Source organism: Scyliorhinus torazame, chromosome 14, assembly GCF_047496885.1.
Source record: "Scyliorhinus torazame isolate Kashiwa2021f chromosome 14, sScyTor2.1, whole genome shotgun sequence".
NCBI classification, from domain to species: domain Eukaryota; kingdom Metazoa; phylum Chordata; class Chondrichthyes; order Carcharhiniformes; family Scyliorhinidae; genus Scyliorhinus; species Scyliorhinus torazame.
Window position 1 is genome coordinate 197747610 of NC_092720.1, and position 23228 is coordinate 197770837.

At 54.9% G+C, this 23228-nt stretch overlaps 1 non-coding gene across 1 annotated transcript; it reads right to left on the reverse strand.

Moving 5' to 3' along the window:
• Window positions 1-16211: 16211 nt before the first annotated feature.
• Window positions 16212-16375, reverse strand: LOC140390740 (U1 spliceosomal RNA). The gene has a single exon (XR_011934797.1). It is a non-coding gene; the product is annotated as a U1 spliceosomal RNA (small nuclear RNA).
• Between the last annotated feature and the right edge of the window lie 6853 nt (window positions 16376-23228).

The window sequence follows — 23228 nt, forward strand, 5'->3', positions numbered from 1 at the left end:
TGTGGTCCGTGCCGGGGAGGGGAAATGGGTGGGGTCCATGCCGGGGAGGAGGTTGGGGTCCGTGCCGGGGAGGGGGATGGTGGTGGTCCGTGCCGGGGAGGGGATGGGGGGGTCCGTGCCGGGGAGGAGGTTGGGATCCGTGCCGGGGAGGGGGATGGGGGCTCCGTGCCGGGGAGGGGGATGGGGGGGTCCATGCCGGGGAGGAGGATGGGGGGGGTCCGTGCCGGGAGGGGGATGGGGGGGGTTCCGTGCCGGGGAGGTGATGGGGGGGTCCGTGCCGGTGAGGGGGATGGGGGGGAGGTCCGTGCCGGCGTGCCGGGGAGGAGGTTGGGGTCCGTGCCAGGGAGGGGGATGGGGGGTCCATGCTGGGGAGGGGGATGGGGCGGGGGTCCGTGCCGGGGAGGGGGATGGGGGGTCCGTGCTGGGGAGGAGGTTGGGGTCCATGCCGGGGAGGGGGATGGGGGGTCCGTGCCGGGGAGGGGGTTGGGGGGGTCCGTGCCGGGCAGGGGGGTGCGACGGCAAGTGAGTTGGTCCACCTGGCCAGGTGCCAGCCTCCAACAGTTGGACCCATGCGGCCCATGCCACCTGGCTGGGGGGAGGAGGGGATATGGGCAATGATGACATGTCGTCGTTCCCCCCCCCTCCCACCAGGCCGTCATGTTTTCCGATCATCCAGCGATGTAGGCCGCCGTGGAATGGGGGGGTCCGTGCCGGGGAGGGGGATGGGGGGTCCGTGCCGGGGAGGAGGATGGGGGGGGTCCGTGCCGGGGAGGAGGTTGGGATCCGTGCCGGGGAGGGAGATGGGGGGGGTCCGTGCAAGGGAGGAGGATGGGGGGGGTCCGTGCCGGGGAGGGGGACGGGGGGTCCGTGCCGGAGAGAGGGATGGGGGGGTCCGTGCCAGGGAGGAGGATGGGGTCCGTGCCGGGGAGGAGGACGGGGGGTCCGAGCCGGGGAGTGGGATGGGGGGGACCGTGCCGGGGAGGAGGATGGGGGGGGGTCCGTGCCGGGGAGGAGGTTGGGGTCCGTGCCGGGGAGAGGGATGGGGGGGTCCGTGCCGGGGAGGAGGATGGGGGGGGTCCGTGCCGGGGAGGGGGATGGGGGGGTCCGTGCCGGGGAGGGGGATGGGGTGGCCGTGCCGGGGAGGAGGTTGGGGTCCGTGCCGGGGAGGGGAATGGGGGGTCCGTGCCGGGGAGGGGGATGGGGGGTCCGTGCCGGGGAGGGGGATGGGGGGGTCCGTGCCGGGGAGGAGGATGGGGAGGGGTCCGTGCCGGGGAGGAGGTTGGGGTCCGTGCCGGGGAGGAGGATGGGGGGGGGGGGTCCGTGCCGGGGAGGGGGATGGGGGGTTCCATGCCGGGGAGGGGGATGGGGGGGTCCGTGCCGGGGAGGGGGAGGGGGCGTCCGTGCCGGGGAGGGGGATGGGGGGGATCCGTGCCGGGGAGGAGGTTGGCGTCCGTGCTGGGGAGGGGGATGGGGGGGTCCATGCCGTGGAGGGGGATGGGGCAGGGGTCCGTGCCGGAAAGGGGGATGGGGGTCCGTGCCGGGGAGGAGGTTGGGGTCCATGCCGGGGAGGGGGATGCGGGTTCCGTGTCGGGGAGGGGGTTGGTGGGGTCCGTGCCGGGGAGGGGGGTGCGAGGGCAAGTGAGTTGGTCCACCTGGCCAGGTGCCAGCCTCCAACAGTTGGACCCATGTTGTCCATGCCACCTGGCTGGGGGAAGGAGGGGATATGGGCAATGATGACATGTCGTCGTTTCCCCCACCACCACCAGGCCGTCATGTTTTCCGATCATCCAGCGATGTTGGTCGCCGTGGCGGCAGCCGCTAATATCCATGTTGCCCTGGAGTGAGGAGGAGGAGGAGGAGGAGGAGGAGCGTGCCAGAGAGGCGGCGCAGGCAGCCGCAGAGGGGCAGGCGGCAGCTGCCTAGGCTGGAGGGACACCTAACCGACAGGACGAGGAGGGGGAGGAGGACGTCGCGGCCCCACGGCAACGGAGGCACCAGAGGGCGCCCCGTGTGTACCGGCCCCGGCACTCATACCAGGACCTCAGAGACCGGGAATGCAGGAGGAGACTCCGGATGAGGCGGGAAACCGTGGCACACATCTGCCACCTGCTGGCACACCTGTCACCGCGTGGCATTGGCGGGGGACACCCTCTCCCCGTGTCCGTCAAGGTTACGGTGGCCCTGAACCTTTATGCAACGGGGTCATTCCAGGCACCGAGTGGGGACCTGTCCGGCATATCGCAGACATCGGTACATCGGTGCATCCGGGCAGTGACAGATGCCCTATATGCCATGGCGCACCGCTACATCCGCTTCCCCGTGGACCGGGCCAGCCACGATGCCCGGCACGTGGGCTTCTCTGCCGTGGCCGGGTTCCCCATGGTCCAGGGCGCGATCGATGGGATGCACGTCGCCGTGCGGCCACCTGCAGATAACAGGGCCGTGTTCACCAATAGGAAGGGGACATTTTCGATGAACGTGCAGGTGGTCTGCGACCACCGCATGATGATCCTGCAAGTCTGCGCCCGTTACCCAGGCAGTGTACACGACTCATACGTGTTGTCGCGGTCATCCATCCCCAGCATGTACGAGGGACGCCATCCTCTCTGGGGGCGCCCCCCAGTATCGGTCAGATAGGGTCGGCCGCATCATTGTGGTGTGCTGCGTCCTGCACAACATAGCCCAGCAGAGGGGCGATGTGCCGCAGGCAGAGGAGGGCGGGGTGGAGGAGCAGCAGGAAGAGGCGCAGTCCTCCCCAGATGAGGCGGATGGGGGCAATGGTCAGGGCAGACGGGGTAGACACAGGTGGGTGGCTGTCCACCGTTACCGGCTGGCCCAGCGGGCACGGGACAGACTGATAACCGCCCGCTTCACTGACTAGATGGGCGTGGGAGTCGGGTAATATGGCCACAGACCGCACACCATGGCAACAGCCGACCACCCACACCCCCCACCCATCCACCCACCCAGCACCCTCACGCCACCCTCCCCAACCCCACCCACCCCACCCGCATGCACACCACCCCCCCCCATTGTCGATCCACCTGCAGCACAACGGGCCGGGCTCACACAGTTGCGGGTGGACGCGTTTCTATTGCAGGACATGGAGGATGATGACAACCCACCCTGCGGTGAGCTCCTGGCTCCACATCGTTGGACTATGTCTGACCCATGGCCACAGTACCACCATCCACCCGGACCATCCCTGCATGCGGCTGTGACACTGCAGCGCACGGTCCCGTCCTCTGCCCGGGGGGATGTTGATGGCGGCCCAGAGGGAAGGGGGCAGACTCACCTGGGGCTGAGGTAAAACCACCCCCTCACACACACACTTGCGCTCAACGTACATGACACCCCCGCACGCTTTGGACAGAGCACAAAGGCAGCTTCTGTAGGTGTAACATTGACTTTAATAACCAAAGGAGTTCATGCACGTGCCCTAGCCCCTAAAACTCATCTGTGCCCTGCACCCGTGCCAACTTACTCAGTGTCTAATTGTTTGGCCTTACGGGCCCTTTGACTATGTCTACGTGGTTCCCCAGACGGTACAGCAGAACTGGAGGTGGACTCCTGTGATTCCTGCCCTCTGACACGGGATCCCTTTGGCGGCCATTTCCTGGGGCCTCCTGGCCTAGATGGGCCAGGCTGCGGCCCGGGCGACTGGGATGGCGAGCTGCCAGCCTGTCCTGCCCGTTGCCCACCCGATGCACCTGGGACGGAAGGGGGGGAGTCCGAGGTGTCGCGGTGTTCCGGGGCCTCCCCTACAGGGGGAGCCGGGACGGACCACACCACCTCCTCCTCCCTCGGGGTGCCCGATGGCCCCCAGGCCTCTACATGGGTGGGGGATGCGAACGGACTGGCCATCCGACGCCCCCCCGACATCTGGCGCTGCCAGTCCTGGAAGCCCGTGCTGGTATCGACAGGGGTCTGCAGGTTTGCAGCCATGGAGCCCAGGGGGTTGGCAAACCCTGTCTGTGACTGTGCGACGCCGGCTCGCACATGGCCACTGGCGCCGATGCCCTCAGCGATGGCCTGATGAGACTGGGCCATGGCCTGCAGAGACTGGGCTATGGCCTGCTGAGACTGGGCCATGACGTTGAGCGCCTCTGCCATCTGGCGCTGGCACTGGCTCATGGCCTCCTGTGAGAGGGCAGCCGTGTCCTGGGCCACAGACGCCACCTGCACGGAAAGCCCCAGGCCTCGCAAACCGTTCCCCATGTCTGACACCGTCGCACCCATTGCCTCCACCGCGGACGCCACCCGTGCGGTGTCGGCCTGGGTGGCACGCATGACCAGCACCACTTCCAGCTCCTGGACGCGGGTGGACTCCTCCACCTGCGACTGCAGCCGCCGCAAGCCGCCCGTCACCCTCTTCGCTCGTCTCCGGGTCGGTGGTTGCATCGGATCTATGTGTGGGTGTGGTAACTCCAGGAACCCGGGATCCATCTGGGCGGAAGATGTTCGCTTGGGCTGGGCTGCCCTCCGACCGCCCGGCCCCTCTGCTGCTCCTACCTCCACCTGCTGTACCGGGACGGCTGTGTTGTGCGCACCAGTGAGTGTACCAGACGCCTCATCACTAAAGAGCCCAACCGAGGTGAGTGTTTCTGCGATGGTGGAGGGTGTTGGTGACAGCAGTGGCGTTGTGTCGTGCTCTTCGTCCCACTCTGAGTCCATGGCACTTTGGGGTGGGGGTTCGTCTCCACCCATCCACTCTGAGTCACTGTCCGGTATTTCGTCTTCCTGGGTAGTGCTGTCCCAGGTAGGGGTGTCCTGGGTAGTGGTGTCCTGGGTAGTGGTGACCTGGGTAGTGGTGACCTGGGTAGTGGTGTCCTGGGTAGTGGTGTCCTGGGTAGTAGTGTCCTGGCTAGTGGTGTCCTGGCTCGGATGTGACGGGGGCCTGTGGCTGCCCCCCTCGTCGCTGGGTTGTCGCTCCCGCAAGTGGCGGGGGTGTCGTCTCCCTGTTGCTCCAGGTCTCTCCGTCTCCCGTGGTGTGCAAGGGGCATCCTGCGGGCGTCGCATGCTGGAGGGTCCGGGTCTCTCTGTCTCCCGTGGCCTCCGAGGGGCATCCTGCGGGCGTCGCATGCTGGAGGGTCCGGGTCCTCTGTCTCCCGTGGCCTCCGAGGGGCATCCAGAGGGCGTCGCATGCCGGAGGGTCCGGTCTCTCCGTCTCCCGTGGCCTCCGAGGGGCATCCTGCGGGCGGTCTGCATCTGCGGGGATGGGTGCCTCGACGTTTGCTCCTGCGATACACAATGAAGCATGCATGGTTAGACATCAGGCAGTGATCAGGTGATATGGGGGAGGGGGGATATGGGGAGGGGGGCTATGGGGACGGGCTGTCGGTGGCTCACTTGCTAGTACATCCCCGACCTCTGCATCAGCAACCTCCCGGTCCTCAGGTCCACCAGCCAGTTCCAGGGCCCTTTCCTCGTGTTCGGTCAGTGGGCTCTCATCAGCGGGCCCTCCTCCAGTCCTCACATGCTCCCTATTGTTGTGTGCGCCCTTCTACTGTTGGGGGGGGTGGGGGCAGGGGTAAAAGGCAACACTGTTAGGCAGGTATATGAATGCACGCCATCGGTTGCGCGTGCATTGCAGAGGTTAAGGTTTGGGCTGGATTCACTTGGGGATATGGGGGAATATGGGGGATATGGGGGGGATATGGGGGAGGGAGATATGGGAGAGGGGGGATATGGGGAGGGGGATATGGGGAGGGGGGATATGGGGGAGGGGGATATGGGGAGGGGGGATATGGGGAGGGGGGATATGGGGGAGGGGGGATATGGGGGATATGGGGAGGGGGATATGGGGGAGGGGGGATATGGGGGAGGGGGGATATGGGGGATATGGGGGAGGGGGATATGGGAAGGGGGGATATGGGGGAGGGGGGATATGGGGGATCTGGGGGATATGGGGGAGGGAGGATATGGGGGAGGGGGATATGGGGAGGGGGATATGGGGATATGGGGAGGGGGGATATGGGGGATATGGGGAGGGGGGATATGGGGATATGGGGGAGGGGGGATATGGGGGGGATATGGGGAGGGGGGATATGGGGATATGGGGGAGGGGGGATATGGGGGGATATGGGGAGGGGGGATATGGGGGAGGGGGATATGGGGATGCTCACCCTGCCTGCTCTGACGAGGTTGTTCACCTTCTTGTGGCACTGGGTGCCTGTCCGTGGTGTCAGGGCCGCAGCGGTGACGGCCTCTGCCACCTCCCTCCACTGACGCCGGCTGTGGCGTGGGGCAACTCTGCGGCCGTGTCCGGGATACAGGGCGTCCCTCCTCTGCTCCACTGCGTCCACATCCCGTGACTCGAACCTCGGGGCTGAGCGGCAGCCAGCCATCCAGTCGGGTGTTCCGGTCGGGTGTTCCGGTCGGGTGTTCCGGTCGGGTGGGGGGGAGCAGCGCGTCCTTATGAGCCGTCACGCCTTGCGGCGCGTATGATGCTGTACGGCGTGAACCACGTGCGCAAGCGCGGATCCCGTTACATCGCTGCTGGATGTAGCGGGCCGGAGACTTTTGACCCATTTTTCCGGCGTGACGCAAGTCGGATTTGCGCGTTTTTTGCGCCGATCGGCGGACTTTGCGCCGATAACGGAGAATTTCGCCCCTGATCTCCATCTCCAGTCTCCTTGCTGTCCCTTACCCGCCAGCAGTAAAATTATGCATGCAAGAATCAACCATCTTTCTTACAGAAAAGAAAAACCCCCGTCGCAACTTTAAAAAGTTTTTTCCTTTGTAGCCCAGTACATAAAGCAATAAATCAAAATCAAATTACACAAGAGAGTAAAAAAAACTCTTCTTCCCGAACATCGTGACTTAACTCACAGAATTAGAAAGACTGAAATTTAAACAAGAGAAAACCCACACACACTTTATCCCTTCCCCCAAACTCAGTCCACCACAGTTTGAATTTAAAAGTCCTTAAGTCAGATTATTGTCCTTCATAAAAGTAGCCACCTCTTCCGGAGAGTTGAAGTACAGCTCCCGGTTCCCGTGGGTCACCCAAAGATGAGCCAGATATAGCAGTCCAAATTTAATGTCTTTTGCAAACAGGGCCACCTTAACTTTGTTGAAACTTGTTCTCCGCTTTGCGAGTTCTGGTCCCCAATCTTGGTACACCCGGATCTCTGATTCCTCCCATGTGTACCGTTTCATCTGCCTGGCCCACTTCATGATACGCTCCTTGTCGAGCAATCAATGTAGCCTCACCACCATGGCCCTCGGGGACTCACAACTCTGGGGCTTACGTACGAGCACCCTATGTGCCACCGGGGTCCACCTCCAGCGGCTTGTCAAACATATCGGCCCCGACCATCTCCTGCAACATCTTCCCCACATACGTACCCGCATCTGATCCCTCCTTTCCCTCTGGCAGCCTGACGATTCGGATATTTTGTCTGCGAGACCTGTTCTCCAAGTCTTCTACCTTATCCAGCAGCCGTTTCTGGCTGTCCTGTAGTATGCTAATTTCCAAAGCCATTGCAGTGGACTCCTCCTCTCGTTCAGTCGCCTGCTCCCTGCAACTTTAGAATCTCCTGTCCCTGGGTCGTCATTTTCTCCTCCACCCGCTCAACCACCTCCTTAATCGAGGCTATCGCCTGGGTCATGACTTCTGTACACTCCTTGCGATGCCGGGCGAACTTCTCATCCAGGTACTCGACCCATTGCTCCATCGACCAGTGAGCTGGCGTGGGCACACTTTGTCTTGTTACCATTGTGCTCGATGGCCTCTGAGTCTTGTTTCACTCATCTTTTGGTTTCTCCTTTTTCGACTCTTATTTGGACACGATTCCATAAATTGAGGATCACCGCCTTTTCCTCTCCCTTCAGTCAACTCACGTTGAGAAAGTTCCTGAAAAATCCAGCTTAAAAACCATTTAAAAAACCCACTAAGGGCGAGAGCTGCTGAATGTGCGACCTTTCACTCCATTGTCCCAACCGGAAGTTCCAACACTCTCCCCTTCACTGCCTGCCTGCCATTTATTGCCATGGGAACACCAGGCAGACACCGCTTACACCCCCCCCCCCCCCTCACTCCCTGTGTGAACCCAGCTGCTGCTGTCTCCGAGAGCCTGGGGGGGGGGCACTGGACATAGAAAGATAAAAACTAGGAGCAGGAGTAGGCCATTCGACCCCTCAAGCCTGCTCCACCATTCAATTTGATCACGGCTGCCCTCAATCTCAATGCCATATTCCCATTTCCTCCCCATACCCCTTGACGCCACTAAAATCTATATCTATTTCTTTGTTGAATATATTCAGTGACTTGGTTTCCACAGCCTCCTGTGACAGAGAATCCTGCAGGTTTGCCACCTTTCGCGTGAAGAAATTTCTCCTCATCCCACTCGGACCCCTCATCCTGAGACTATATCCGCTGGTTCTAGATTCGCCAATCAGGGAAAATATTCTCCCTGCATTTGGTTCGTCCAGTCCTGTTAGGATTTTATACGTTTCAATCAAATCTCCTCTCATTCTTATAATCTCTAGTAAATACAGGCCCACTTGAACCAATCTCTCCTCAAAGGACGGTCCCGCCAATCCCGGTATCCGCCTAGTGAACCTCCGCTGCACTCCCTCGATAGCAAGTATATCCCATCTCCTTCTTAGATAAGGAGACCAAAATTGCACACAATACCCCAGGTGTGGTCTCACCAAGGCCCTGTATAACTGCAATAAGACATTCCTACTTTTGAAGTCAAATCCTCTTGCAATGAATGCCAACATATCATTTGCCTTCCTAATTGTTTGCTGCACTTTCATTGACAAGGACACCCAGATCCCTTTGTACATCCACACTTCTGTGCAGACCCAGCCTGGACTGATGGGGAGCCTTACTCACCTGTATAGGTTCATTCCCTCGCCTCTTCTCTTCCCCTCACATCGTAAACCAGGTGCTGCTATCAATGTTAGGAGTTTCAAAAGGAAACTGGATAAATAATTAAAGGTAAGGATTATTATCGGAAGAAAAAAGAAAAATATCACTTCAGGAGCTGATTTGACATGGGGAGTAAAAGTAATTTTAGAAGTAGCTGGCCGCTGCACTGAGAGGTCATTTATTGCTGGGTGAATGAATGAAAAAGTGGTCAAAGCGTTTCTTCCACAAAACCTGTTTCTCTGGCTTCTGAGGACAATGGTGCAATGCCGCCCTCTGCTGGCCAGTGAATGCCAAATCGCCAGGGTTTCAATCCGAGCAGCCTGAATGAAAATGACAAAGGTTATCATAGAATTTACAGTGCAGAAGGAGGCAATTCGGTCCATCGAGTCTGCAGCGGCTCTTGGAAAGAGCACCCTACCCTAGGTCAACACCTCCACCCTATCCCCATAACCCAACCCAACACTAAGGGCAATTTTGGACACTAAGGGCAATTTAGCATGGCCAATCCACCTAACCTGCACATCTTTGGACTGTGGGAGGAAACCGGAGCACCCGGAGGAAACCCACGCACACACGGGGAGGACGTGCAGGCTCCGCGCAGACAGTGACCCAAGCCGGAATCGAACCTGGGACCCTGGTGCTGTGAAGCAATTGTGCTATCCACAATGCTACCACGCTACCCCAAATCAGGGCCCGGGTTTGATCCACTGGACGTTGGAGTTTGTACATTCTCACTGTGTCTGCGTGGGTCTTACCCCACAACCCAAAGATGTGCAGGGGAGGAGGATTGGCCATGTTAAATTGTCCCTTAATTGGATAAAAAAAGAATTGGGTACTTAAATTTTTTTTTTTTAAAAGGGTTTGTACGCAGGCACAGCAATCACAGGAAAGCTAATCAAATGGTATAATTTATTGCTCGGGGTATTGAACACAAAAGTAGGCCTGCTTCAGTCAGGCACCAGTGAATCACATTTGGAGTAGCTGTCATTTAAGGAAGGGTGTAAATGCGCTGGATGCAGTTCAGGAACGTTTTACCAGACTATTAACTGGAGTGAGGTGGGTGGGTTGTCTCATGAGGAAAGGCTAGACAGGCTAGGCTTGTATCTGCTGGAGTTTAAAGACAACTTGATTAAATCATGTAAGATCCTGAGGGGTTTTGACAGGGTGGATGTGGAGAGGATGTTTCCTCTTGTGGGACAATCTTGAACTAGAGATCACTGTTTTAAGGGATTGCTCATTTAAAACAGAGATTAGGCAAATTCTTTTCTCTGAGGATCATGAGCCTTTGAAAAACTCTTGCTCAAAAGGTGGCGGAAGCCTAGTCTTTGAATATTTTTATTCAATTATGTTTGTTAAGGTTTTGCATTTTAACAAACAACACAAATTTACAAAATAATTACATCGCCATGGGCAAGGACCAGCATGCATGAGGGGGACAGGAGAACAATGTGACTGGCTCGATACAATCATTAGACATAGCTAGATGCCTCTATAGCCCCACCAGAGACCAAGGGAGAAAGAGGATGAAGCCATGAAAACATGATGAAATAGTGCTCACGCTCCCACACCGCTCAGCTCGCAATTACCACGAGAGCTCAGGATAGATTTTCCGTGCCATGTACGGACGGGCACCAATATATATCTCCCCCAACTCTAGCAGCAAAGGGCAGCACGGTGGCGCAGTGGGTTAGCCCTGCAGCCTCACGGCGCCGAGGTCCCAGGTTCGATCCCGGCCCAGGGTCACTGTCCGTGTGGAGTTTGCACATTCTCCCCGTGTTTGCGTAGGTTTCGCCCCCACAACCCAAAGATGTGCAGGTGGATTGAACACGCCTTAAATTGGAAAAAATGAATTGGGTACTCTAAATTTTTTTTTAAACTCTAGCAGCAATGACACACCACAGCCTCCTCCCCTCGGATACAAAACCCGTCTACACCCATGCAGGAACCAATCACAGGCTCTGCAGGTTACCACCCCTCGAGTGAAGAAATTTCTCCTCATGTCAGTCCTACATGGTCTACCCCGCATCCTGAGGGTGTCCCCTGGTTCTAGATTCCCCAAACAGGGAAAATATTCTCCCTGCATCTAGTCTGTCCAGCCCTGTTAGAATTTTATATGTTTCAATCGGTTCTCCTGTCATTCTTCTAATCTCCAGTAAATGCAGGCCTAATTGTACCAAACTCTTCTGAAAAGTAACTGACAAAGGAAATATGCGCAAACTCCAGTACTAAAGGGGAGTTACGTATACCACACAACACATTACCCAGTCTCAGGCCCTGTACAGAAGCAACATCATTGCATACATTTGTACAGAGAAGACCGGCAACAACTTATGATCAAAACTTCAGGTCGCTGTCTGTGTGGGGTTTGCACATTCTCCCCACGTCTGCATGGGTCTCACCCTTCTAACCCAAAGAGATGTACAGGTTAGGTGAATTGGCCACACTATATTGTCCCTTAATTGGAAAAAAAGAATTGGGCACTCTAAATTTATTTTAAAAAGTAATGAACCTACTCGACCCCAGGACACATAACCTACACAGCCCATCGAAGGAAAAAGGCCCGGATTCTTAAATTCAATTTGATTTGATTCATTATTGTCACATGCATTGGTATACAGTGAAAGTATTGTTTCTTGCATGCTGTACAAACAATGCATACCGTACATAGGGAAGGAAGACGTCTTACAACACCAGGTTAAAGTCCAACAGGTTTGTTTCAAACCCTAGCTTTCGGAGCACTGCTCCTTCCTCAGGTGAATGAAGAGTTATGTTCCTGAAACATATACATAGACAAATTCAAAGATGCAAGACAATGCTTAGAATGCGAGCATTAGCAGTTAATTAAGTGTTTACATACCCGGTCAAACTTGAGGAGGACACCATCAACGACGGCCAAGTCGTCCCGGACATTGTAGAATTGTGGGCACTGCCCCTTGAGCCACCCTTCCATCATGTGGCGCATCACACGTTGTAGAAGGGGGTCAGCCGCAGTCTCAGGGTGGTGAATGTGGGCCAGACGTGCATCAGTAGCCGGCAGATTGGCCGATGTGAAGGCTACTTGTGCGTCGACCTGACAAACGAACCCCTCGATTCGGGCGGTGTGTTCACTGCTCTGGACAGGGCATCCGCGATGGTGAGGTCCTTCCCGGGGTGTAGACAAGTTGGAAGTCGTACCTCCGGAGCTTGAGCAGAATGCGCTGGAGGCGAGGGGTCATATCGTTGAGATCCTTCTGAATGATGCCGACCAGGGGGCGATGGTCGGTCTCCACAGTGAACTGCGGAAGACCATACACATAATCGTGGAATTTGTCGATGCCGGTCCACAAACCCAGGCACTCCTTTTCAATCTGTGCATAGCGCTGTTCTGTGGGGGTCATGGCCCGCGAGGCATAGGCGACCGGGGCCCGTGATGCAGTGTCGTCCCGTTGCAGGAGTACCGCCCCAATGCCGGACTGGCTTGCATCAGTCGAGATCTTTGTGTCCCGAGTGGTGTTGAGGAACGCCAATACCGGGGGCGGTGGTGAGCTTGACCTTGAACTCCTCCCATTTACTCTGGTGTGCGGGCAGCCACTGGAATTCCGTTGTCTTCTTGACCAGGTGGCGAAGAGCCGTTGTGTGCGAGGCAAGGTTGGGAATTCACTTCCCCAGGACGTTGACCATCCCAAGAAAGCGTAACACTGCCTTCTTGGCTGCTGGCTGCAGCATGGCTGCAATAGCTGTCACTTTGTCGGCATCCGGCCGCATCCCTGACCGGGGTATGTGGTCCCCCAGAAACTTTAGCTCAGTTTGGCCAAAAGAGCACTTGGCTCGGTTGAGGCGCAGGCCCTGATCTCGTATCCGAGCAAAGACACGCTGGAGACGACTGATGTGCTCCTGTGGTTTGGTGGACCAGATGATGATGTCGTCAACATAGCCTTGTACCCCTTCGATGCCCTCCATCATCTGTTCCATGATGCGATGAAACACCTTGGATGCCGAGATGATGCCAAACGGCATCCTATTGTAGCAGTATCTGCCAAAGGGAGGTTGAAAGTGCACAGCTTCCTGCTGGACTGACCCAGTTGAATCTGCCAAAAACCCTTTGAGGCATCAAACTTGGTGAAAATGTTAGCCCGGGCCATTTCGCTCGTGATCTCATCCCGTTTGGGTATGGGGTAGTGTTCCCTCATGATGTTGTTGTTCAGGTCTTTCGGGTCGATGCAGATCTGGAGCTCGCCAGAGGGCTTTTTTACGCACACCATGGAGCTGACCCATGGCGTTGGCTCCGTGACCCAGGAAAGCACTCCTTGGTCCTGCAGGTCCTGCAGCTGCTGCTTGAGGCGGTCCTTGAGCGGTGCTGGGACTCTACGAGGTGCGTGAATGACCGGGGTGGCGTCCGGTTTGAGCCGTATTCTGTTCGTGTAGGGCAGTGTGCCCATGCCCTCGAAAACCTCCTGGTTGTGGGCAAGGAGCGAGTGGAGCTGCGCCTAAAAGTCTGCATCCGGGAAATCGGACGTGCCTTCTGGAGACAAAGTGTGTACCCGCTGAACGAGGTGGAGGATCTTGCACGCCTGTGCGCCTAACAGAGAGTCCTTCGAGGATTCAACTATCTCAAAAGACAGTGTGGCTGTATGTGAAATGTGTGCAACCTCGAGCTGGCAGGACCCCATGGCCAGGATTACTTTTCCGTTATAATCAACCAGCTGACAGTGGGATGGCAGAATCGGTGGTTTAACCTTCAAGGTGTGGATGGCTGACTATGTAATAAGATTGGCGGAGGCACCAGTGTCTAAGCGGAATGTAATTGGTGATCGGTTGACTGTTAGAGTGGCATACCATTCATCGCCCAGATTAATGCTGTGCACTGGCATCGGCTGGTGGGTCCGACTTGGGGACATCCGGTTCTTGTTTATTACCGCAACGCGGAAGGGTTCCCGGTCGTCGGTATCACCGGTCTGCACGTCGTCAGGGTATGACTCGGTGTATGGGGGCTGAATGGCCCCCACGTCCCTGCGAGGCTGGCGGAACTGCGGAGAGTTGGCAGGTTGAGCTGCTCGACAGCCGGCAGCGGAGTGGCCCATCCTGCCACAGCGGAGGCATTGTCGCGCTTTGGCCGGACATTGCCGCTTTAAGTGTGCGGATCCACAGTTGCCGCACGTCGTGACGTCATGGCGTTTGTTGCGTCACTGCGCATGCGTGGTGCGGTCTTGCGTAGAGCGCACCTGCGCGTCCCGCACCTCTGCGTCGACGTCCCCTCTTCTGGCACGTACAAGCGCGGGAGGCCTCGCATAGCGCGCAAAGTGTCCGCCCTCGTCCGGAACGTGGGCCGGGAGGAACCCGATCGACTGGACCGGCTCGGGCTCAGAGGACCCCTCCCGTGCCAATTCGTCCGCCTGGAATTGGGAGTACCGGCTGGTCGCGTTTTCGTGGAGGACGCAGGTCTCGATGGCGGTGGCTAGGGTGAGACGCTTTATTTTGAGGTGCTGCTGGCGTAGGGTGTCCGAGGTGACCCCAAAAACTATCTGATCCCGAGTCATGGAGTCAGAGGTGGCCTCATAGCCGCAGGACTGCGCGAGGATACGGAGGTGTGTCAAATAAGATTGGAAAGGCTCATCCTTACCCTGCAGGCGCTGCTGGAAGAGGTACCTCTCGAAGCTCTCATTGACTTCCACATTGAAGTGTTCCTCAAATTTTAGCAGGACCGTCTTGTACTTCGTCTTGTCCTCGCCTTCCGCAAATGCCAGGGAGTTGTAGATGTGGGTGGCGTGTTGCCCCGCCGTGGAGAGGAGGAGGGCGATCTTCCTGGTGTCCGATGCATTCTCCCTGTCTGTGGCTTCTAGGAAGAGCTGGAAACGCTGTTTAAACAGCTTCCAGTTGACGCCGAGATTTCCAGCGATTTGGAGCGGCTGCGGCTGGCTGATGGTTTCCATGGCGCAGGATGGCGGGTTTCTGAAGAGGTGCAGGTAGGTCTCACAGTCGCTGGCGAATTTCCAGACCTGGTATCATGTCGTGTTCGGTACACAAACGAACCAACACGGTTGTCGATGGTACAACTCTGTTTTATTATTCTGTACAATAATAACTATTAACTTCTGGCTGTGGTTCGTACTTCACCATCTAACCTGTGGACCCAGCCCTAGCACTATCTTAGTGAGGCACTCAGCACATGGTGCATATCGAGTGGCACGCTGTGAGCTCTGTGCTCTGAGCTATCTCCTGGTCGAATGAGCGGGAACTGTGCACATGGGAGTAAAACTAAAATTCTTTCGCCCTCGGCCTCCCAAATCTCCATGGGTCCACCCCCCCCTGCCTCACCACCCCCTCCCCTGTTGCTTTAAACCCACAGCACATCAGCACCCACTTCAGGAAGAAATTGCGATCCACAGGTGACTCCCCTTCCGCCTTCTTCGCTGTGACTCGGACAGTGTTTCGCACTCCCCAGCCTGGTGGTCGGGATGCAGCTGCAGCCATAGCTCACAGGTTGAGTCTAAACTGTATCGGCGTCAGGCCTAAACCAGAGGCTTAGACCAGCATGTAGATCCACTAATAGCAGCCGAGCTCTAAACGTTTCCACTTCAATGACTTCATTCCCTCCGTGTTCTCCAATCCACGATCAACAGAGACTACACTTGATCTTAGCCAAAACCAATGGGATCGTCTCATCCTGGGCGAACCTTTTTTTTTCAAAAAATATACTTTATTCATAAAATCTATCCTAAACAATACAGAACATTTCGAATATTGACGTTGGAGTGTTAATGACCCAGACTGAGGGGGGGGTTTACACTGTTACCCGCCCCTCGATGTACATTTGCTGGTAAGACCTTGAGTGCGTCCCTCAGCACGTAGTCCTGGACCTTGGAATGTGCCAGTCTGCAACAATCAGCACGGGACCTAGCGATTCGCCAACCATTTTCCGCGTGTTCCACGAGTGTTTCACGCAATGGTGAGGGTTTTGCATCAATTTTCCCATCGTGAAACTCCACAGACCCTCCGTTGGCATCAGCACTTAGCCTCAGGATTGGAGAATCCAGCCCACGGTGTTTGGAATTTGCCGGCCACAAAACAAAATGTTGGACTTTAACCTGGTGTTAAACAAAATGGCAGGGGGAGAATTGTGTGGGGTTAGGGTAATTTTTTCTGGTTGTGGGTCGATTGCAAGCAGAGGCATAAACTATGAGCAGAATGAATAATTTAATCGAAGGGAGTAAAATAATGGAGGTCGGCAATTATTGTGTGGAAAGACTACGTAACTGACTGCAGCAAACCCGAAGGACTGGATGGGTATAGAAAGAGTTGAGCGCCCTACAGGCAAGTGTGTGAAGATCAGTTCTATTTTTGATTAGTAAACCAGGGGAGAGCGCGAACGCAGTCCCCCACTACCACAAATTTTGCAGTCGAGTATCCCGCATTTGGGGACATCGCATGCGTCAGCACACCCGAAGTGCAATGGGCTAGCCTCGTCCTGGGCGAACCACCTTTTTGATCATGGTTTCACCCCTGCCAGGTAAGTATGCTTAAAAACACGACACACTCCCAGCCCACACCACACATCACATCTTTCACTCACACTTACTGCATTTACACCGCCAAACTGTCCCTTTACTTACAATTTCCTCTCATCAGTAAAGCTACTTCTTCGGTATTGTTCTAACAAATGTTGGAATGTTCCTCTCTAGTTGGAGAAATATGGCTTAAAAAGTCCGCTATGCTCATTTGCATATTGCCCTTAAAAGGAAGTGAACCGCCCCTCAGCCACAATCACAGGCTCAGCTTTCCGGAAAGAAAACTTTCTCTGTCTAACTTTGTTCGGCGAGGAAAGATGAAACTTCTCTGACACTGGCACAGAGAGAGATTGATCAGGAGGGTTTGGAGTCACAAACATGCTGATTGTTGTCACTCGGAGAGATGTTTTTGGTCACGAGGTTGAGGACCCCCCCCCCCCCCAAACTCCCCACCCCCACACCCACTCCCCCCCACACACTTCCTTCCCACACCCACTCAACCCCCCACACACACACCCACACACTCCCCCCCTCCACACACACCCCCCGCCCCACACACTCCCCCCCACACACTCCCCCCCCCCCACACACTCCCCACCCCACACTCCCCACACACACACACACACACACTCCCCCCCACACACCCACTCCCCCCACCCACACACACCCCCGCCCCACACACTCCCCCCCACACACTCCCTACCCCACACTCCCCCCCCCCCCACACACACACACACACCCCACACACACCCACACACTCCCCCCCCCCCCACACATACTCCCCCCACAGGGAGGGTGCAGAAGAGATTTACCAGATGTTGCCTGGTATGGAGGGCATTAGGTATGAGGAGCGGTTGAATAAACTCGGTTTGTTCTCACTGGAACGACGGAGGTTGAGGGGCGACCTGATAGCGGTCTACAAAATTATAAGGGGCATAGACAGATAGTCAGCGGCTTTTCCCCATGGTAGCAGGGTCAATTACTCGGGGGCATAGGTTTAAGGTGCGAGGGGCAAGGTTTAGAAATGAAATGAAATGAAATGAAAATCGCTTACTGTCACAAGTAGGCTTCAATGAAGTTACTGCGATTGGCCCCTAGTCGCCACATTCCGGCGCCTGTTCGGGGAGGCTGTTACGGGAATTGAACCGTGCTGCTCGCCTGCCTTGGTCTGCTTTCAAAGCCAGCGATTTAGCCCTGTGTACGAGGCAAGTCTTTTACACAGAGGGTAGTGGGTGCCTGGAACTCGCTGCCGGAGGAGGTGGTGGAAGCAGGGACGATAGTGACATTTAAGGTCCATCTTGAGAAATACATGAATAGGATGGGAATAGAGGGATACAGACCCAGGAAGTGTAGAAGATTGTAGTTTAGGCGGGCAGCATTGTAGTTTAGGTGGCACTGGCTTGGAGGGCCGAAGGGCCTGTTCCTGTGCTGTACTTTTCTTTGTTCTTTGTTGTTCTTGTTCAATATAAACCCCTGGATCAATTTATTTCCTGGCTGCATCAGTAGCTGTAAATGCTGCAGTACACTCTATCTGAAATATTACTGCATTAGAGAATGTCATTCTGAATATTAGCTTGTAATATATAGCTGTTCTCATCCATATCACTATTGAGAACACATTAGCTCCTTTCCCCGCTATCACTGCAGTTGACCCGGTTACTGTTTATACTATAAGACTAGAATAAACATTCCACCATGTTGATGTGGTCACTACAATTATTCCTTTTGGAGTTCTGACTATCATGTACCCAGGGTGAGAGCCTGTGAGACTACACTGTATAATAATCTTTATTCGGCACCGAGGTCCCAGGTTCGATCCTGGCTCTGGGTCACAGTCCGTGTGGAGTTTGCACATTCTCCCCGTGTTTGCATGGTTTTCACCCCCACAACCCAAACGAGGTGCCGTGTAGGTGGATTGACCACGCGAAATTGCCCCTTAATTGGAACAAAATATGAATTGGGCACTCAAAATTTATTTTTAAAATTTTTTTTAAAATAATAATCCTTATTCTTGTCACGAGCAGGCTTACATTAACACTGCAATGAAGTTACTGTGAAAAGCCCCTAGTTGCCACACTCCAGCGCCTGTTCGGGTACACTGAGGGAGAATGCAGAATGTCCAATTCACCAAACAGCACGGCCGGGAATCTCCACTCACCGACGGGCAGGCCATACCGGCTCTGAGGAGTGGCGTGAAGCACTCCGGCATCGGGCCGCCCCGAAGGTTCGGAATCCGGAGTGTTTGGCACCACACCAACCAGCGCCGAAGGGCCTCCGCCGGCCGGCAAAGTTGGCGCACGTGCGGGAGCGCCAGCGCGATCTGGCGCATGGCCACCTGTATACCCAGGTAACGAAAACTTTCGCTGTTACCACCTCCGCCTTCCCTCCCTCTGAGGGCATCATAATAATATTGAAAAGTCTCCGGACATTGGTATTGAGTTGTCTGCCTTTCACAAACCCAGTCTGGACTTCCTCTATCACCCCTGGGACGCAATCCTCAATTCTTGTGGCCAGAATCTTAGCTAGCAATTTGGTATCCACGTTTATCAGCAAAATCGGCCTGTGTGACTCGCAATGTTCCGGGTCCTTCCCTCGTTTAAGAATGAGTGAGATCAAGGCCTGTAACATTGTTGGGGGGGAGGGTTCCTTTTTCTCTAGCCTCATTGAAGGTCCTCATCAGGAGTCGGCTCAATATGTCTGAAAACGTCTTATAGAATTCTACCTGGTAACCGTCCTGCCCTGGGGCTTTACCCGATTGCATGCCCTCTATACCCTTGACAATCTCCTCCAATTCAATCAGGGCCCTCAGCCCCTCCACCAGGGCCTCTTCCACCTTTGGAAACCTCAACTGGTCCAAAAATTGCCTCATCCCATCCACTCCCGTGGGAGGCTCCGACTCAGACAGTTTACTATAGAACTCTTTAAAGACTCCGTTCACCCCCCCCCCCCTGCTGGCGTATTTCCTGCGCATGCGCACGGGGTTTCTTCTCTGCGCTGGCCATCGCGGAGGTTCACAGCGGCCGGCGTGGAGGGAAAGAGTGCCCCCACGGCACAGCCCCGCCCACGGATCGGTGGGCGCCGATCACGGGCCTGGCCACCGTGGGGCCACCCCCCCCCACCACGGGGCCAGATTCCCCCGTGCCCCGCGAGGACTCCGCAGGCCGCACGCAGAGCCAGGTCCTGCAGGTAAGGACCTGTTGTGATTTGTGCCAGCGGGACCAGCCGAAAACGACGGCATCTCCACCTTTAACTTGGAGAGGTGTATCTGACCTGTGTGTGACCCAAGTCACCCACTGACTCTGAACATCCTCACAGCAACTTGGGGACAGGCATTTCGATACCTTTGGGTATCGCAAACTGCTTCACAGGCAATGGAGCCCTTTTGAAATCTAGTCAGGAGTAATTTAGGAAATGGACCAGCTAATTTGAGAAAGAGAGAGAGAGAGAGAGATACAGGGAGACACAGAAACAAGATGAGGTTGTGCTGTACATGTTTCAGAACTGACACTGAGACACACACGAGATGTACAATATCAATTATTATTCTGAAGCATTTGTTTAAATCATCCCTTCACCTAAATTCCATTGTTTCAGAGTAAAGCTTCATCAACACTGTCCATCAAACACTCACAACCCAAATACTATCTGGAATTAAATACAGAGTCAAAATCCCTCTGTCCTGTCCAAGGGATTTTTCATTGCAGATACTTATTTTTATTATTTTGGAAAAGCAGAATTCAAATTGCACCGAATCCCAGGGTGGACTCTTGTTCATTACAATCATGAACTCAGCCCTTCACATTCTAACATGAAGTTTAAGCTCTGATTACAGGTGCCTGCTTGTCTCTGTTTGTATATTGGATATTCTGAATTCAAGTTGCTTTGTCACTTGTCTGAAGGATTTGAATAATTGGTGTTGGTTAATCAATCCTTTCTCTCAGCACATGGAAGTTGTGAACCTCAGTCTGATGTAGTAAACAAAAAACTGCTTCCTTTGATCATCAATCCATTTCCCAACCCTAAAAAGATCTCACACCTTTCCATAATGCAGGAATATCTCAATCAAAACTTCTAATCAGTTCCCCATACACTTGTTAACACTTGCCTGTGTGAAGTAAATTCCACTGACAGATTCCAAAACTTGCACAGAACAATGACTGATTACTTTAAACTTTCAAACAGAACTATTTTAACTTGTACAAAGTCTTACAGCACCGGGTTAAAGTCCAACAGGTTTGTTTCAATGTCACTAGCTTTCGGAGCGCTGCTCCTTCCTCAGGTGAATGAAGAGGTATGTTCCAGAAACACATATATATTAATTCAAAGATGCCAAACAATGCTTGGAATGCGACCATTAGCAGGTGATTAAATCTTTACAGATCCAGAGATGGGGTAACCCCAGGTTAAAGAGATGTGAATTGTATCAAGCCAGGACAGTTGGTAGGATTTTGCAGGCCAGATGGTGGGGGATGAATGTAATGCGACATGAATCCCAGGTCCCGGTTGAGGCCGCACTCATGTGTGGCTTGGCTATAAGTTTCTGCTCGGCGATTCTGCGTTGTCGCGGGTCCTGAAGGCCGCCTTGGAGAACGCTTACCCGGAGATCAGAGGCTGAATGCCCTTGACTGCTGAAGTGTTCCCCGACTGGAAGGGAACATTCCTGCCTGGTGATTGTTGCGCGATGTCCGTTCATTCGTTGTCGCAGCGTCTGCATGGTCTCGCCAATGTACCACGCTTCGGGACATCCTTTCCTGCAGCGTATGAGGTAGACAACGTTGACCGAGTCACACGAGTATGTACCGCGTACCTGGTGGGTGGTGTTCTCACGTGTAATAGTGGTATCCATGTCGATGATCTGGCACGTCTTGCAGAGATTGCCATGGCAGGGTTGTGTGGTGTCGTGGTCACTGTTCTGAAGACTGGGTAGTTTGCTGCAAATAATGGTTTGTTTGAGGTTGCGCGGTTGTTTGAAGGCAAGTAGTGGGGGTGTGGGGATGACCTTGGCAAGATGTTCATCGTCATCAATGATGTGTTGAAGGCTGTGAAGAATATGACGTTGTTTCTCCGCTCCGGGGAAGTACTGGACGACGAAGGGTATTCTGTCGGTTGTGTCCCATGTTTGTCTTCTGAGGAGGTCGGTGCGGTTTTTCGCTGTGGCGCGTTGGAACTGTCGATCGATGAGTCGAGTGCCATATCCCGTTCGTACGAGGGCATCTTTCAACGTCTGTAGATGTCTGTTACGATCCTCCTCGTCTGAGCAGATCCTGTGTATACGGAGAGCTTGTCCATAGGGGATGGCTTCTTTAATATGTTTAGGGTGGAAGCTGGAGAAGTGGAGCATCGTGAGGTTATCTGTGGGTTTGCGGTAAAGCGAAGTGCTGAGGTGACCGTCCTTGATGGAGACAAGTGTGTCCAAGAATGCAACTGATTTTGGAGAGTAGTCTATGGTGAGTCTGATGGTTGGATGGAACTTATTAATGTCATCGTGTCGTCGTTTCAGTGATTCTTCGCCGTGGGTCCAAAGGAAAAAAATGTCATTGATGTATCAGGTGTATAACGTAGGTTGAAGGTCCTGTGTGGTGAGTAGGTCCTGTTCAAACTTGTGCATGAAGATGTTGGCGTATTGGGGTGCGAATGTGGTCCCCATGGCTGTTCCGTGCGTCTGGATGAAGGTGAAGACGCTGTGATCCAGAATGAAGCGGATGAGTTGCAGAATTGTGTCTGGAGATTGGCAGTTGTCGGTGTTGAGTACTGAGGCTGTTGCAGCAATGCCGCCGTCATGGGGGATGCTGGTGTAGAGTGCCGAGACGTCCATTGTGACAAGGAAAGTTCCTGGTTCAACTGGTCCATGGTTGCTGAGTTTCTGTACGAAGTCCGTCGTGTCGCAACAGAAGCTGGGCGCACCTTGTACGATGGGTTTCAAGATGCCCTCGATGTAGCCAGAGAGGTTCTCACACAAGGTCCCATTGCCTGAAACGATAGGGCGGCCTGGTGTGTTGGCCTTATGTATTTTCGGGTATGTATTTTCGGGAGGCAGTAGAGATCTCCAATGCGGGGAGTACGTGGGATGAGAGCACGTAGGGTGCTCTGAAGATCTGGATCCAAGGTCTTGATCAGTCTGTTAAGTTGGCGGATGTGTTCCTTGGTCGGATCTGCGGGTAACTGTCTATAGTGTTCTTGGTTGTTCAGTTGTCGGTATACTTTTTTGCAGTAGTCCGTTCTGTTCAGTACGACAGTGGCCCCTCCTTTGTCTGCTGGTTTGATGACGATGCTGCGGTTGGTCTTGAGAGGGCGGATGGCATTGCGTTGTGCTTGGGTGACGTTCGGGGCTGTCTTGTGAATGCGACTGATGAATCTGACATTGACGCGACTCCTGACGGCTTGAGCATACATGTCGAGTCCAAGGCAGCGGCCTTTCGGAGGGGTCCAATTCGACTCTTTCCTCTTCGGTTGCCGCACCGCAGATCTCTCGGTCTGCTGTTCCCGTTCATTGATAGTCTGCTTGGGTTCGCTCTTGGCCTCTTGGGGTCTGTGGAAGAATTCCCGGAGCCTCATTCGCCTGATGAATTCCTCCGTGACTGCCGCGAGACTGATGGGGTCCATTTTGGTGGTGGTGCAGAAATTGAGCCCTCTGCTGAGGACTTCGATTTCGTCTGGTTGAAAGGAGTCGTCTGACAAGTTGACAACAGATTTCCCTGTATTGTTTTCTACTGTGGTACCGGGGGTGGCTTGGTTGCTGCCGGTGGTGATGCCAAGTTTCTCAAGCTTTCTGTTCTTGGTGTGCATATAGGTGGCATAGTATTGTTGTCTCATCTGTTTGGTGGTGCTCCGCAGCTGGTCTGCTGCATCCTGAGCGCAAGTTG